Source organism: Canis lupus, chromosome 18 (assembly GCF_011100685.1).
Source record: "Canis lupus familiaris isolate Mischka breed German Shepherd chromosome 18, alternate assembly UU_Cfam_GSD_1.0, whole genome shotgun sequence".
In the NCBI taxonomy this organism is placed as follows: Eukaryota; Metazoa; Chordata; class Mammalia; order Carnivora; family Canidae; genus Canis; species Canis lupus.
The window spans coordinates 32,203,644-32,220,082 of NC_049239.1; the positions used below are offsets into that span (position 1 = coordinate 32,203,644).

At 49.7% G+C, this 16,439-nt stretch overlaps 1 protein-coding gene and 1 long non-coding RNA gene across 3 annotated transcripts in view; one reads left to right on the forward strand and one right to left on the reverse strand.

Moving 5' to 3' along the window:
• The window catches only part of PRR5L (proline rich 5 like), a 142,036-nt gene that overhangs the window by 95,130 nt on the left and 30,467 nt on the right, over window positions 1–16,439 (reverse strand). The window lies entirely within an intron of this gene.
• LOC119864206 lies at window positions 2,741–4,596 on the forward strand. The gene is made up of 2 exons (XR_005373348.1): window positions 2,741–3,028; window positions 3,582–4,596. It is a non-coding gene; the product is annotated as an uncharacterized LOC119864206 (long non-coding RNA).

A 16,439-nucleotide genomic window follows, 5' to 3' on the forward strand; every position in this document is an offset into this window, starting at 1 on the left:
AGGCCCAACCGGGACGGGAAGAGTTGTGCTTTTCACTACTTTACTAGTATTGCACGTGAGTGTGCTTGCTCTGTGATGTGATTCGGTTAGCCCAGAGGAATATGGGACGTAAGAGTGAGAGAGAACTAAATATACTCTCTTATACCCTCTTGCCCCTGGGGGCTCAGTGGCCCTGAGAGCTGAAAGTCGCCCCAGCATCAGTGAGGAGGGAACCGGGGGTGGGGGATGGAGAAATGCAGAGGGCGGGAGGTCCGAGACGGTGCTGGTCTCCCTCCTTTGCTGAGTCCTCTATGGGGACGGGCAGGTCTCAGGGTATTATCATTTTTTTTCCAGTTATTGGAGGGAAGAGGGAGCCCAGTTCCATCTGGACCACTGCCCGAGGCCTTAGCCCTGGTAGGGGTCAGAAGATGAAGAGTTCTTTAGAAAAGTGACAAGCTAAACCTTCCCGTCCTTGCCATCAAGGCAGCCATGAAGAAGGGGGCACCCCCCCCCCCCGCCGTCCCCGCAGTCCCCAGGGAGGGGAAGGTGCGGAGAGCCGCGGGGTGGTGGTTATGCCTGCTTGCTCAGAGAGTGGGCATCACGGGATTCCGGAGAAAGAACAGAAGGCCCCTCACCTTCCTTCCCGTGAACAATTGACCAGAAGGAAGTGGGGACACTCAGTTCCTGGATTTCCCCGCAGGAAACCTGGACCCTTCTGGGGCCTCCCGCTTCCCCTCCCTCAGCGCCCTGGGTCAGTTCCAGGTGAGCTCTCTGCCTGTTTGGAAAACAGATGCCCGAAGGGGCCAAGTGCAAACTCAGCGTGTCTGTGTGTGTGTGTGCGCGTGCACATGCGTGTCTTTTAGCTGTAACTCAGATGCTTTTGGAAATAACAATTTTTGAAATCTCCAATTCATCAGACAGCGGCACAAAAGGATTTTCCTCCCCGGTGACCTTGCACCTCCTGTGTGCTGATCCTCTGCTGAGCCCTGAGAGAGGAGTCGGCCTCTTCAGGTGCTTGGGGGGCACTGAGTCCCTGAAGGGGCATACTTACTCCCCTGAACCCCTCTTATCAATAGGTATCACTTACGAGGCCCAGGACAGATTCCAGCTCTGAGACCTCGCTCCCAGCTGTGGCTGTGACACACACACGGGACACGACGCACGTGCGACACGAGGCAGCACGTCCGAGCATCAGCAGCCCAAATGGGCACCAGGACAGCGGTGGCGGAGATACCCAAGTGATCAGAAGAGCAAGCCCTGGGCGTGCAGAAAGATCCCAGGCTTTGAGCATCGTGTCACCTTGCACCCGTACCCTGCGTTGTGCTCTCCAGGTGCACACCCCGGCATCCTCCGTGCCTCACCTGGCACAACAGATACGACAAAAATCTTATAGTTGGGAAAAGGGAGACCCAGAGAAAGCTGTGCAGCCAGGCCACTCTCAGCTCAACGTGGTCAAAGAGGACCATGAGCTGAAGAGCTGGAAGGGTCAGGGGGGCAGGCCTGTCGCACACAGCTTCAGGGGGAAGCCGAAAGCATAATCGGCCGGTTGTCACAGTAACGACTAGTCATGACCATGACGACAAACCATGAGCGGTCACAGTCGCCCATGTGCCGAGCCAGGCACCCTGGAAAATCCAGCGTAGGGACTCACCTGGTTCTCATGGGAACTCTACGAAACAGGCGGTACTATTACTATTATTATTATGAACTTCCTTTTACGTAGGAAAAGTGGAGGCATCGAGAAGTTCAGGAACTTTCCCAAGGTGGCTGGGCTCTGAGGTGGCAAGGTCCGTGCAAGCCCAGGTCTGTCCACCCCAAAGCCCAGGCGCCGAACCCCCGCAGTGGCTGTGTCCCGAGTCCTGGGGAGGCCAGCGGGTTCGGGGGCCACAGGAGGGACGTCTAGCCTGCTGTCATCCCATACTCCTGGCGGCCGGACCGTCCTCTGCTTGGCAAGAGACGATGGGTCACAGTGGTCCCGGCAGCGCCCGGAGCTTGGGCTCACTTCTCGCTTCTCCGGGCTAGCCACGCTCCCCCTGCCCGAACCCCCACGTCCTTCCCCTTCCCTGGTGCTGTCTCGGCGATCAGCTAGTTCGCCCCCGCCGCCTTACAGCCCAGCACCCCCAAACTCAAAAGAGAGCCCTGCATGCGCACAGCGGGTACGAAGCACATGGGGACGGCCTCCGTCAGGTGTCACACACTCACGCCTCCGCTCTCATCATCTCAGACTGCGCCAGGTCTCCAGACACTGCTGATTTGTCTGGAGCTCGTGGTCACCTCAAACCTCTTTAAACCAAGTCAAAACTTTTCCGAAAGTCTACGGGCAAAGAACCATGACCTGCAGACTAATGTGGCCCACCGCCTGCTTTTATAAATAAAGTTTTATTGAAACACAGCCAGGCCTATTTGTTTACAGAGTGTCTCTAGATGCTTTTGCACCTGCAGGGACAGAGCCTGAAACGCTTGCCATTTGGCCCTTGACTGAAAATGTTTGCCCATCTCTGCCCCACGTACTTACACTCCAACCTTTCGCTTAAGACAACACCATGAACACCTCTTGGGTCACTGCATATGGATCTAACATTCGCTTTAAAAGCTCATATTTCACCAAACGAATGAACTACAGTTGATTCTACAACTTCACTATCTGTGATCTTGTGATAGAATAAGAAATATGTGTTTTGTCTTCCTCTCTGCTTCCTGGCACCAAGCTTCTAAAACCCTTGGAGTTTCCTGAGTCATGGGCTGGGAGGAGCATTTTTATTATTCATCACGGAGCCCTTTTCAACGATTCCTGAGTGTATGCTACTGAGGGCACCCTTGGTGGGCCCCTAGATAATTTCAAGATGGGGGGCTGGTGGCCTGAGGATCCAACCATGCGATTGGATTTCCAACCCTGCTCTGCTCCCATAGCCCTCCCAGAGTCCAGGGAGGGGAGGGGGGCTGGAAATTGAATGGGATCACCAAGGGCCAATGAGTTAATGCACCGTGCCTGTGTGATGGCACCTCCAGAAACACCCTACGTGGAGGAGTTCGGAGACTATCTGAGTCGGTAAGTGTGTCCATACGCTGAGAGGGCGGTACACCCCAACGTCCACAGGGATGGAAACCCCTGTATTCAGGATCCCTCCGGCCCTTGCCCCATATACCTCTCTGTCTGTCTGTTCATTTGTATCCTTTACAATATGGTTTACGATAAACCGGCAATAGCAAGTAAAGCGTTTCCCTGAACTCTTTGAGCCCTTATAGAAAATTATCAAAGCTGAGGAGGGTGTCATGGGAACCCCCAAGGTGTAGCCAGGTCAGACAGAGGTGTGAGTAACCTGAGAACCCACTACTTGTGGGGATTGGGGCCTTAACCTGTGGGGTCTGGGCTAACTGGGTAATTAGTGTCACCATCCCATTGACTTGGAGGACCCCCAGTGGGTGTCCAGAGGGCACTAGAGAATTGCTTGGTGTGCATAATCCACACGTTTGTCTGAAGCAAAACATGGGTAAAAATAGATCACGGCACTCGTACCATTGATGGGCCCCTCAGATTGCAGTCAGATTTCTGCCACTATGGACAATGCCATAATAAACCATCTGCCTTTTCAACCCTCCAGAAGAATCTGGATATGATAAAGAGATCACGGGGCTCAAGGATGAAGCTCCTACTCTGCCAGTAAGCCTCTTGGAGCAGCATGTGTAGGCAGCTGGCACGTCTGACCAGGCTCCTGGAGGAGGAACTTTTAGAAAAGAGAAACAGAACGTTTCTCCAAACAGAATGATGGCCCTTGATAGAGTCACCTGGATGCTCTCTGAGCTCTCCGCTGTGCCCTGGAGCTTTCCTCTGAGCATCGGTTCTCGTCACCTGATGTACTCACCTCCTGCTGAGCCCTCCACCGCAACCCAGGTGTTGGGGTGGGGCGACCCCCCACTCCATCCAGGCGGGGTATTTGTGCCTTCGGAACCGGGCAGAAGGAGTTTGGCTCTGGGGAGACAGTGCCTTTGATCCTAGAGGTGGCAGGAATACACCTGGATCACTTGTTCCTAATCTTTCCATGGTTGTAGACGCCTGAAAGCTATAAATCTACCCCCACCTCTTCGCCCCAGGAAAACCTGTGGATTTTTCTGTATGACTTCAGCATAAACCACAGCATGCACGGGGGTCCTGGAGACGCCGTCCGGGGCGTACAACCCTTAGCTCAACAACCCCAGCACCCCGGGTACACTGCAGCCACATTCCTCCCTGGGGCCTACCCACCCCTTGTCATCAACTTGACGCAGCAAATTTCTCTGTGATTCATTAACTCTTCCTTCCTTGCATCACTGACCTTGTGCCTGCTGTTCCAAAGGCTGGTCGTCACGTGCCTCCTTCTTCCTCTGGCCATCATCCTGTTGGGCAAGATAAACGCGCTTCCCAGCCCTCAGGCACCTCTTGCCCGGCACGAAATGCCCACTGACCAACCCCTGCTCCTCTCACCCTGGCCCGCTCCCCTAGCCTCTGGAGCAAGGCTCGGTAGGAGAGAGCCCTTTCCCTCCAACCTTTTGCCATCTGGATCAGTCTTCCGGAACATTCCTGAAAGCTGTAAATCTTCCAAGTAAACTTGATTTTCCTTTCTGGCTCTCGCCTGTAAATTTGGTGGCTTTGTTGTTCCTAATTTTAACAAAGGAAGTTTGGCAAAAAAAAAAAAACAAAAAAAAACCACAACTACAAAAATGTCAAATTCAATGGCCAAGGAGGCGCTCCACTGGTATTTGTTTGTGCTGCCCCCTACTGGTTAAGAAAAGTAGCACCAAATAAACCTGGGCGGGTCCGTCCATTCTTGGTCAAAATGCTCACAGGTTTATCTTGAGTTTTAAACCGAGTCTTAGAAAGTAATGTGATCCTTCCTTATTTACAAAGGCCGAGTCCCCTGGGGTCTATTTTAAGGCCTCATGATGTCCAGTCTCCGTCTTTGCCCGTAGGCCCAGGAATTCCCTTCCCAAGAATCTGCCCCGAAGACTTAGTAAGAAACGCAAGCAACAGATTATTACCTCCAAAGATGGCCAACTTGTCACTGGTGGAAAGAACCAGAAGGAAGTTAATGGTCCGACGACAGGTGACATGACACAGTCACAGGATGGACTATTACGTTTGCCTTTAAAATGATGCCAGTGAATAATCACTAATGGTACGAAGAAGTATTTATGGGAAATAATCAGGACACAAAACCACGAGCCCTGCACCACCTCGACTGACGGTGCCTAAGTAGTGCAATTAGGCTGTCTTAGACACTCCCATGTTTCCCAGTTTTCCTGTGAGCATGTGATATTTGCAAAATCAAGAAAAAAATCATAAATCGTATTTTCGCATGGCGGGAAGTACACCGGGAATCTTCAAGCACGTTGAGAATCAAATGACCACGATTTGTATATCCTGACCCTGTGTCGCCAGCTGAGTGACTCAAACCCCACAGACCTGTTTCCTCAAGGTAAGTAGAGGTGGTGATAGTGCCTTCATCACAGACCTGCTGTGAGAGAGACTAGAAGGTGCACCGCAAAGCTGCCCAAACAATCCCTGTCCTCCATTCGTGCCCCCCGTATATTCACCTTTGCACCACCTGCTGCCTCTAGAAGCTCAAGCCGTCTTCCCTTTGTCTTTATCATTTTCCCACAGTTTATCACCTTTTTAAAAAATGATATATAAATGGGACACCCAGGTGGCTCAGGGGTTGAGCGTCTGCCTTCAGCCCAAGTCATGATCCCCGGATCCTGGGATCGAGTCCCACATTAGACATCCCACATGGAGCCTGCTTCTCCCTCTGCCTGTGTCTCTGCCTCTCTCTGTGTCTCATGCATAAATAAATAAAACTCTTTTTTAAAAATGGCATATAAACTGCCAGGCTTAACCACTTTGGGGGGCTTTCACTTCTTTTCTGTGAGCCCACCCCCCCATACAAAATAAACCTTTATTCCCGTTCACCTGTCTTTTGTCAGTTTAATTCACAGTCCTCAAAATCTAAACCTAATAAGATAGAAGAAAACGTCTTCCTCCCCTACACTACCCCCGTTTGCTGAACCCTTAGATGGGAGCAGGAATAATGCAGTTCCTCCAACCCGCCCTATGTGCTCAGTCGCAGTCCCTTCTTTTATTTTTTTTTTAAAGATTTTATTTATTTATTCATGAGAGACACAGAGAGGGAGAGAGGCAGAGACACAGGCAGAGGGAGAAGCAGGCTCCCTGCAGGGAGCCCGACGTGGGACTCGATCCCGGGTCTCCAGGGTCACGACCTGAGCCAAAGGCAGGCGCCAAACTGCTGGGCCACCCAGGGATGCCCTGATGTCCCTTCTCGTTGTCGTTTTTGGCTGTGCAGACCAACCACCACCTTGCATGTGTTAAAAGGTCAAGCGAAGCATACTAAAAACATTAAATTTATTTTGAGCAAAATCAACTCAAACCTCAAACCAAGCAGCATCTAATCCAGGAGGAAGATAAGGTTTCCATGGAGCTCTATGAAATGAAAACTTGTATAAAGGAATGTGGAAAACAAATAATTCATCAGAAGAAAAGAGAAATAAAGAGAGAAAGAGAGAGGGGGAGAGAGGGAGGAAAGAACCCATAGTTGGGAATCTGTAAGGGAATAGCAGGTATGAAATGCTCTATCAGAGGGAAGTGGGAAGAAGGAAATTACAGTACGGGGGAAAGAAGTGGCTGGGCTCCTGCGAGGTTGCTTTCCTTCTGGGATGGCAGGGGCCTCCGGGGCAGAGCCTTGGTGCAGACCAGGAGATCCCTGACTGACCCGTTCAGGATCTCATTTCTGGGAAATCTGAAACTGTAATGGAGCCAAGTATCGGTTTGTTGAAGGAGGGGAGAGGGTGGCATGAGGAACTCCAATTTGGGAAATGGGCTTCAGTATTGCAGAGGTGGATCATGGAACTCTTATAGTCAACCTCTGGGGACCAAGAAATTCTCAAAATACCCAGCTGGAGGGCCATTTGGAGGTCAAGACTTGAGTTCCTACAGACTTTTCACATGAAGGTGGGGGTATCAGCAATATAATATTTTAGCCAGTCTCGGAGCTTGAGCAACAAACACTCCCCGGTGACCACCGAGAGCCCCTTCTTACCCCCCATTACACCCATCAACATGTGGCTGATTTCACCAGTGAAAACCCATTTCTGACACTTAGCCGGCGAATTGGCCAACCATTTGGGCCAATTTATGACGTAAATTGGGCCAATCTCAGACGTAAAGAGAGCTGAAGCACTTAAAGCAGGCCCCTTCTGGAATTAGTTTTCCAACATGATGCTAGCCGACCGGTCGGGAGCATGGACACCTGATCCGGTAGCTGCCCCAAGTGTCACTTTAGATAATAGACATAAGTATCACGCTGCCCGTGCCGACACGATGCAGATGAATGACAGACACAGCACCTGTGACATCCCCGGTCCCTGACGTGCATCAGCATCAGTGATTATCAAGCCCGGTGCAAAAATTCAACGTAACACCAAATTCTGAATTTTGCATTTCATACCTGCTATTCCCTTACAGATTCCCAACTACGGGTTCTTTCCTCCCTCCCTCCCTCTCTCTCTCTTTCTCTCTTTCTCTTTTCTTCCGATGAATTATTTTTTTTCCCCACATTCCTTTCTAAAGTGCGGCCGTGCTTGATGGGGAGGTACAGTGAGGGTCTCCGGTCAGAAGACTGAACAAGTCAGTGCCGAACCCAAGGTTCCCGGGGCAGAGAGGTGAGTCCCCCACCCCCACGCTCACCCCTTCCAGGTCTCACTGCACCTCAGGAATCCCATAAAGAGGCCTCCTTTGGCATTCTGAGAGCTCCCCATTCAGGGTGGTTTTATCAGAGAAATTAAACCAGAAAGCTCTCAGCTCAGATAACAGGATTAATGAACATTCTTTTCATTCTGCAAACCACTCATCTGGGCGGAGTGCGCTCAGGTCTTACCGAGGTAGAGGACTGGGGCGGTCTTGGAGCTGCCCAAGGCTGGCGGGCGGGGGGGCGGGGAGGGTTGGCTCTGCCACACGCTAGGCTTTTCTAGGAGTGGTGTGGGCCTTCGTCCTCCTGGGCCAGTTTTGTCCTCCTGTCCACCCCCCTCCCCGGTCTCCAGCGTCATATTTCCAGGCTGATGTCCATAGGCTGAGCCCGGCCCACACAGGAACAACCCCAGTAATAGGAGCGGGAGCTAACGTTTATGGCACCTCCGGGGTGGTCGGCCTCACGCAACGGGGTCTCAGGGCTCACCACCCGCCCAGCTTGCCTCCCCAGGGCTCCCGGGCAATGCCGTGCCCCGAAGGCCCCACCAGAGACGGGCACGTGGGCTCGCCTCACAGGGCACGTTGCACGGCGGGACTTAGACAATCTTCCACTCGCCACACCCACCCCCGCACCCAAATTTCTTTCCTCTTCCAGCCGTCTCTTTCTTTCTCCTCTTTCTCTCCCCCACCCTCAGCCTCTAGAGGCCCTTGATTCTCCAGAACCCCTAAGCACGGGGCTCACCTTGCAAAGCCCCCTGGCACCTCAGCTGCAAAGCCACCCAGTCCCCAGGCCCAGTGACTCGGCCTCAAGCTCTTTCCTCGTGGGGAGGGGTTCTCTCGGCTCATCCCAACCACGGGAGGTGATATAATCCTCGCCACGTTCTAGAAAAGTAGGAAGTCAGGACTGTTATCACCCCATTGACACAGCCAGTAACAGGCTCCAGGTGGGCTTGTCCGTATCAGTTGTCCAGGGCCGCGAGCCTTCTGAAGGCTCCCTGTTCCCTGTGACCCCCTGCCCAGGTGGCCCCGACACGCCCGCGGTAAACCCGCGCTCTTCACCCTCTAGGGGCCCTGCTCTGGAGTCTCATGAGCACCCTGACTGTGCCACAGGGCTCACCCGTCTCTGCATCCGCGGCACCCACACGCAGAACAGCTTCAGAGATTCTCGTCCCTGGTGGGTCTCGGGACAGCCGTCACCTGACCGGCCGTACATCCCCCCCAAACCCCCCACCTTAGAGCGCTTGAAGAGGGCTGCATTTTCAGAGGCTGACAGGCAGGTAACCTAACCCAGGTAATCCCTCCCCAGCCCAGGGGGCCTCGGGCAGGCCGGGGGCCATGGCGGGACACTAGCGGAAGGGCCCAGGCATCTGCTCAGACCCGCTCCCCAGCCCAGGGGGGCTCGGACAGACCGGGGGCCATGCGGGACAGTAGCAGGAGGGCCAAGGCACCGCTTAGACCCAGGGGGGCTCGGGCAGGCCAGGGGCCATGGGGGACACTAGCGGGAGGGCCAAGGTGCCTGCCGAGGGGACCTAACGGGACTAAGATGGATTACTCTGGTTTACAGGCTAACGTTTCAAGTGACAGTTGGATGGAGGCTTAATAGAATCAATTAATTCTCTTTTCCAAGAGGGACAGAAGCAGAGCCCCCCAGGACAGCTGGCTCCGAGATGGCCCCAAGGACCCTCGGTGCTCACCTGGCCTCCTTCAGGGCCCTGCTGCCTCTGGCATGGGCCACTATTCCTACAGGACAGCTGTGGGTGTGGGTGTGGGTTTCTGCTGCATCCGCCTTGGGCAGCACGAGGAACAGGGACAGGTCCCCTCTTCCCTTCCTCTCCCTTCAGCACAGGGTGACAAATGCCAGTGCTCCAGGGAGCGGTAGCCATGGAGGGCTGAAGACCCGGCCTGGGCCCTTCACCTCCTCATCTACAAAGTGGGGGCAGTTCCTCTTCCCAAGGTGACTGAGGCACAGACCCACCGCGGGCCGTGTAGACACATGCACTTTGCATGCTCAGCGGTATCCGCCGCGGACTGCTGAGACACGTGAGTACGGCCGCAGGTGTCTGGGTGACGGGGACGAGGACGCTGTGCCCGTTTAGAAGGAACGGACTCCACAAACCTGGCGACCCGGGCCCGTGGGCATACGGACCCACAGTTGCAGAAAGCTCCCAGTTATTCAAAAGAAGGCAAAAATCCAGAGTTTTGCATGACACCCTCTAATTCGTAAATATTGACAACAGGTTTAGAAAACATTATTAACCACTAGGCTGCATGAAACGAAGGGAATCGGGGGCCTGACCCAGCTGGAGGCTTCCAGACCACAGCCCCTGTCACCCACATCCCGTCGAGGCAGGATAGGTGAGAGCAAAGCTATGAGAGGGACCCCGAGATACAAAGGGGATGTTTTTATTGTGTGCAAAGTAGGATTTGATCATCGAAAGGGAAGAGAGGGGACGGGCGGGCAGCTGAGACTCCAAAGGGGAATGGCAGCTTACAGTGCCCTCCCAGTGCTGTCTATCTCATAGCTGTTGTAATCAAGAAATGAAGTGAATGTGAAAGGCCTAGCTCGTAGTAATTAATCAATAAATATTACCTTGAGCATAAGTAATACTCATTTAAACACACGTCAGCCCTTACCGCTCAACAACGCAAAGGAAATTTGTGAAGTACTTACTGCGTGCAAGATTTATTTTTTAAAGTTTATGCTTTAATATATTTTTTTTAGTAATCTCCACACCAATGTGGGGCTTGAACTCATGACCTGGAGATTAAGAGACGCATGCTCTTCTCATTGAGCCGGCCAGGCACCCCAATATTTGCAAGTTTTGTTTGGTTTTGGTTTGGTTTTTATAAGTAGGCTCCATGCCCAACACAGGGCTTGAACTTAACGCCCTGAGATCAAGACCTGAGTTGAAATCAAGAGTCGGACGCTCAACCAACTGAGCCACCCAGGCGCCCCTACATTTCTTAAGTTTTTTAGTAAGACTCCATGAGAGATATTAGGACTTGGAAGACGGGCCCCATGCTTTATTCTCTCCTAAATCCCCAACACTGAATGTGAGGTAGGAGGTCAATGAGAGTTCATTGAGTAAGGGGCTCCCGTTCTCAAGGAATCTAGAATGAGGGATGGGGGCAGCAGACGAGACCTAAACGCGTAAAAAATTAACAACGAAAAATTTACACTGTTCAAGCCATCAAAAGAAGAGGAGTCTGGAGTAGAAGAGTGTGGGCATTTGAACAATTTAAGTACATACTCGTTGCTGGAAGAGCTCAGCTTCAAAAGAAATCATCTCAGATTCAAGCAGGAAGGGGCAAGCCTCACAGTGACAAAGGTGTGGCTTGGATATGAAACAAAAAGCATTCCAAGAGGGCTGAGTAAACAGAGACAGGGTGACAAAGTACTAGGTGTGTTTCACTGTGAGCAAAGGAATTTGATGGGGACAGAATGTTCAGAAGAGCTGGGAGGTGGAGGAAATCTGGAAAACTGAGTTGAAAAGGCTTTCAATGCTAAACTGAGGTAGAGATTATGGAATATCTTCCCCTCCTTCCTTTTTTAATAGAACATTTACATTTATTGGCCCAGAACGCACTCTACTCCTTAGCCTCACTGGTAGCTGGATGTAACCGCGCGACTAAGTTCTGCTTTAGTTCAAACCTAAGGGAAAGTCCTATACGCAAATTCTGGAAGGTGGACACAATGGCTGGAGCTTTAGCAGTCATCTTAGATCATGAGGCAGATTGCTAAGGTGGATGGAAGAGGAAGAAAGGAGCCAAGGTCCCCGATGACTCTAGCAGTTTCAGACATAATGGTCACAGAAGAGAGGAATAAACTGTACTGTCTGAACCACTGTTTTTTGGTGTCTATTCTAACATGTAGGCAAACCTAATTCTAACTGGCCCACAAGCTAAAGACTTCACACTTTATCCTGGGATAGAAGGCAAACATTGAAAGTTTATGAACTGGCAAATAACAAGATGAATGTGTACATATATATTATATTGTCCATATATTTATTCATATTTATATATTCATATACATAAATACACACACACATATGTATATATAGGAATTGTCTCATGCACTTATGGAGGTTGAGAAATCTCAGTATCTATAATCTACAAGCTAGAGACCCAGGAGAGCCAATGGTACAGTTACAGTGTGGGTCCAGAATAAAAAAAGACTGGGAGCCTGCGTGGCTCAGTCGGTTAAATGTCCGACTCTTGATTTCGGCACATGTCATGATCTCAGGGTTGTGAGACCCAGCCCCGGGTCAGGCTCTGCCACTGGGTGGGGAGCCTGCTTAAGATTCTCTCTCTCCCTCTCCCTATGCTTCTCCCCCACCACGTTTCTCATGCATGAGAGCTCTCTCTCTTTCAAAAGAAAAAAAAAAAGAGGAAACCAATGTCCTAGCTTGATGACAGTCAGGTCGAGACAATGAATTCTCTCTTATTCGGCTCTTTATGGATATGCAGGCCTTTGACTAATTGGACGAGGCCTGCCCACATTTGGAAGAGCAATCTGCTTTACTCAGTCTACCAATTCATATGTTAATCTCATCCGAAAAACACCCAGACACACACAAACACACAGTATTCGACCAAATGTCTGGGACCTCAGTGGCCCAGTCAAGCTGATGCGTAACATTAACCATCACAAATGAATATGTGCTAAAAACTAGAGGGAAAGTCATCCTAAGAACTGGGATAAAAAAAAATCAGAAGTACACGTCCTTCTTCATTGGCCTAACTAAAATCAACAGGTTTGGTGGCTCAGGCTGGACCAGAGAAAATCAAATAATCTAGTGTTCTATTTAAAAAGAAGGGCGGGGACCCCTGGTTGGCTCGGGCGGTTTAGCACCTGCCTTTGGCCCAGGGCGCGATCCTGGAGCCCCGGGATCTAGTCCCACGTCGGGATCCCTGCATGGAGCCTGCTTCTCCCTCTGCCTGTGTCTCTGCCTCTTTCTCTCTATGTCTCTGATGAATACATAAAATCTTAAAAAAATAAAAATAAAAAGAAGGGCTCCTGATTTAACCACCTGATATCAGACCCTCACTCCATCAATTACCAGCTCTGTAGCCCCAGGCAAGTCCCTGAACACCTCTGTGCCTCGCTTTCTTCATCTGTAACACAGTAGGGATAACAGCTTATGTGCTAGGGTGGCTCTAAGAATTCAGTCAGGTAAGTCACTTGTTCATTCACAGCTGTGTGTTTTATTATACCTGGTACGTGCCTCACACGGCACTGGGCATACAGAGAGGGACAAGACCATTGAGAAGAAGCTAGTGAGTAAGATTGTAAGCAAATGATGAAATGAGATCACTTTGTGGGGCATAGTGTACACTACTAGCGACATGCAAGAGGGTTTTACACGGGAAGCCCATATTTGTAATAGCCAAATACCGGTAACATATCTTAGAGAAATACTTGTTTTTTTGTTTTGTTTGTTTGTTTGTTTGTTTTATGGATGATGGCATGTCTTCATTCAACAAACACTCTTTGAAAACCTACCGGGCACCATGGTTGCCAATGAGGGGATACAGTGGAGAGCAAAACAGAAGAATCCCTGACCTGCCCAAGCTGACGTTATTCATTTTGTTTACAATTAATTTAGTTGTCCTTTCTAAGTAAATTTAAATTCGGAAAATAGGATCTATCTTATTAAGTAAACAATGCCTTGTTGGTACGCAGATACAGCAAAAAATGGTGACAATGGTACATGATGAGCCAGGCCTGGGATGCGCTGGGCCCAATGTAGGTCAGTTAGCGCCCGTTGGAAGGAGTTTCCAGACCGGTGCTCACACAGAGAAGCGCATGGCCACATCCCCAAACCCCAGCTTCCTGCTCATCCTCCGTCTATATCCCAAGTCTTCTCTTTATTTCTTTGACTATGTTTTGGGGTGTGTATGCAAGAGTAAATCAGAGTATTTCCACTTCGAAATCATAAGAAAACCTACTAATTGGATTAACTGTGGCAAAACTTTGTAGAGCAAGCAAACTTCGACTAAGAAAATATTTATTAAGAAAAGTGATTTTCATCTTTGCTTATTATATAGTTTGGCTAACTATAAGTTGTACCACAAAGAACCTGTTTTTCTGAATCTATTAATATCCTATAATTATCCCGTCAAAGCTCCCACTTAAGCAGACCATACCGTATCTACATTCTAAATAAATACCATGTACTTGAGAATAATTTGTCCCTCAAGTAGGTGAACAGAGCCTCACTTCCCCCATTAAGTGAACAACATAAATATGTGACAGCATGTTGCTGCCCTCCCCCGAGCCTTCTGCACACCAGTCCCGTTCCCACACTCAGTAATTCCAATTACCCTCAGGGAGATGGCAGGTAATGAACTGTTCAGTAATTTTTATTTCCAAAAACTTTATTCATCTCACATCACCCCTCCCCCAACATACACATACACCCTGCCACCCAAGCAGAGGATAAATATATTTATGGAAAGATCAACCCAAAACCTCAAAACCTAGATGGTAACTACAATGACCAAATGTGGTGGAGGTACAGAGCAAGTGACCAAAGAAAATACTATTAAGCCTTTCAAAACTGACACCTAAAAAAATAATAATAATCAGAGCTCAGGGGAACTACAAAACTTCTCCTTAGTCACCTCACTTCCATCGACAGTCCTGGATAAAGTGCATTCATTTTTCATTCATTCATTCACATGCTCACTCAGTACAAGTGTACTTAGCTCCTCTGCCTCAGTAGGTACTGGCTTAACACTGGCGTACAGAGGCCAGTAGAAAGGAGCTTCGACGTGGATGGAACTGGAGGGTATGATGCTGAGTGAAATAAGTCAATCGGAGAAGGACAAACATTATATGGTCTCATTCATTTGGGGAATATAAGAAATAGTGAAAGGGAATAAAGGGGAAAGGAGAAAAAAATGAGTGGGAAATATCAGAGAGGGAGACAGAACATGAGAGACCCCTAACTCTGGGAAACGAACTAGGGGTAGTGGAAAGAGAGGTGGGCGGGGGTTTGGGGTGACTGGGTGACGGGCACTGAGGGGGGCACTTGATGGGATGAGCACTGTGTGTTATTCTGTATGTTGGCAAATTGAACACCAATGAAAAATTTACAAAAAAAAAAAAAAGAAAGAAAGGAGCTTACAGCCTAGTGTGTGAGAAAGACAGCGATCCTACTGTCACACAAATATAAAATTACAAGCCGTGAGAAGCACCATATAGGAAGGGTAAGTGTAAGACAAACCAGGAATTTGCCCTAAGCGGAGGAGTGGGGATGAACCCAGAGCGGAAGGACTGGCTGGTTAACAAGGCAAAGAGTGAGGGGCAGGTGCTCCGAGCAGAAGGACACAGGAAGGGAAGCCCTGCTGATGTGCGAGAGCGGCTAAAGGCAGTAAATACTGGCTGCAGCTCCTCACCCGAAGAGAGTAAGGTACAGGTGGAGTCAGGGACCGGAGGCAGCAGCTTTGGGGAAGCCGGGCAAGGAGGTTGGCCTTTGTTCTGAGACCAGGGGAAAGGCATCGAAAGAGCGTTAAGCGGAGAGGGTACACATCACATGCACATTTTGAAGACAAGATACAAATAACCGTGTAAAAAACTAAGTCAGCTAACGGCCCCTCCAGTTCTAGTCGCCCCTTCCTCTATGTGACCATTTGAGAGAAAGACTACATCTCCAGGCTCCTTGGAAATGCAACTGGGTATGTGCATGTGACTGCATTATGGCCAATGGCATGTAAGCAGAATCGTCAGGTGGGAGGGGCTTCTAAGACCCTTTTAGGAGGCGAATGCATGTGCTCTTTGGCCTCCTCTTCCCTTCCTCCATCCTGCAGCTTGGAGACCAGATGCTGCCATCCTGGACTATGAGGAAGAAGCCACGCAGGGAAGAGAAACAAGATAAAAGATGCAGGGATCCTGACATTGTGGAGAGCTTACCAGCCCCAGGCTGCTCCTTCAGCTTTTTAACTTATTGAGGTAGAACTCACATACAGTTTTTATACAACCCTCCTACCCCTGAATCCATTTGAAGCATATAATTTGGCATTTCTGACAATTGTGTACATCCATGTAATGAACAAGATAGAAAACATTTCTATCATCCCTAAAATATTTTTTTTTTTGTATTTTTAAGTAATCTCTACACCCAACACGGGGCTCGAACCTACAACCCCGAGGTCAAGAATCTCCCGCTCTACCGAGCCAGCCAGGCACAGCCCCCGCCCCCCGCAAAAAAAAATTTTTTTTCATGCCCCTTTGTAATTCACCCCTCCCTCTACTCCCAGCTGGAGACAACCACTGATCTGCCTTCTGCCACTATAGACTAGTTTTCATCTTCTAGAACTTTATGTAATGGAATCATATAGCGTATACTCTTTGTGTGTCTGACTTCCTTCGTTCAGCATGATTATTTTGAGATTTATCCATGTTGTATCAATAGTCCCTTCCTCTTTACTGCTGAGTCGTATTCTAGCAAATGAATGTAATAGGTTGTTTAATCAGTTCACCACCTGATAGACATTTGGGTTGTTTACTGTTTGGGGCTATTGCAAACAGAGCTGCTATGAACACCTATGTATAAAATCTTTGTGTAGACATATGATTCGTTTCTCTGGGTAAATACCTAGAAGTGGAATGGCTGCATCCTATGGTAGAGGTCGGTTTAACAATATGAGAAACAGCCCGTTTTTCAAAGTGGGTATAGCATTTTACGTTCTCATTAGCAGTGAATGGGGAGGCTGGTTG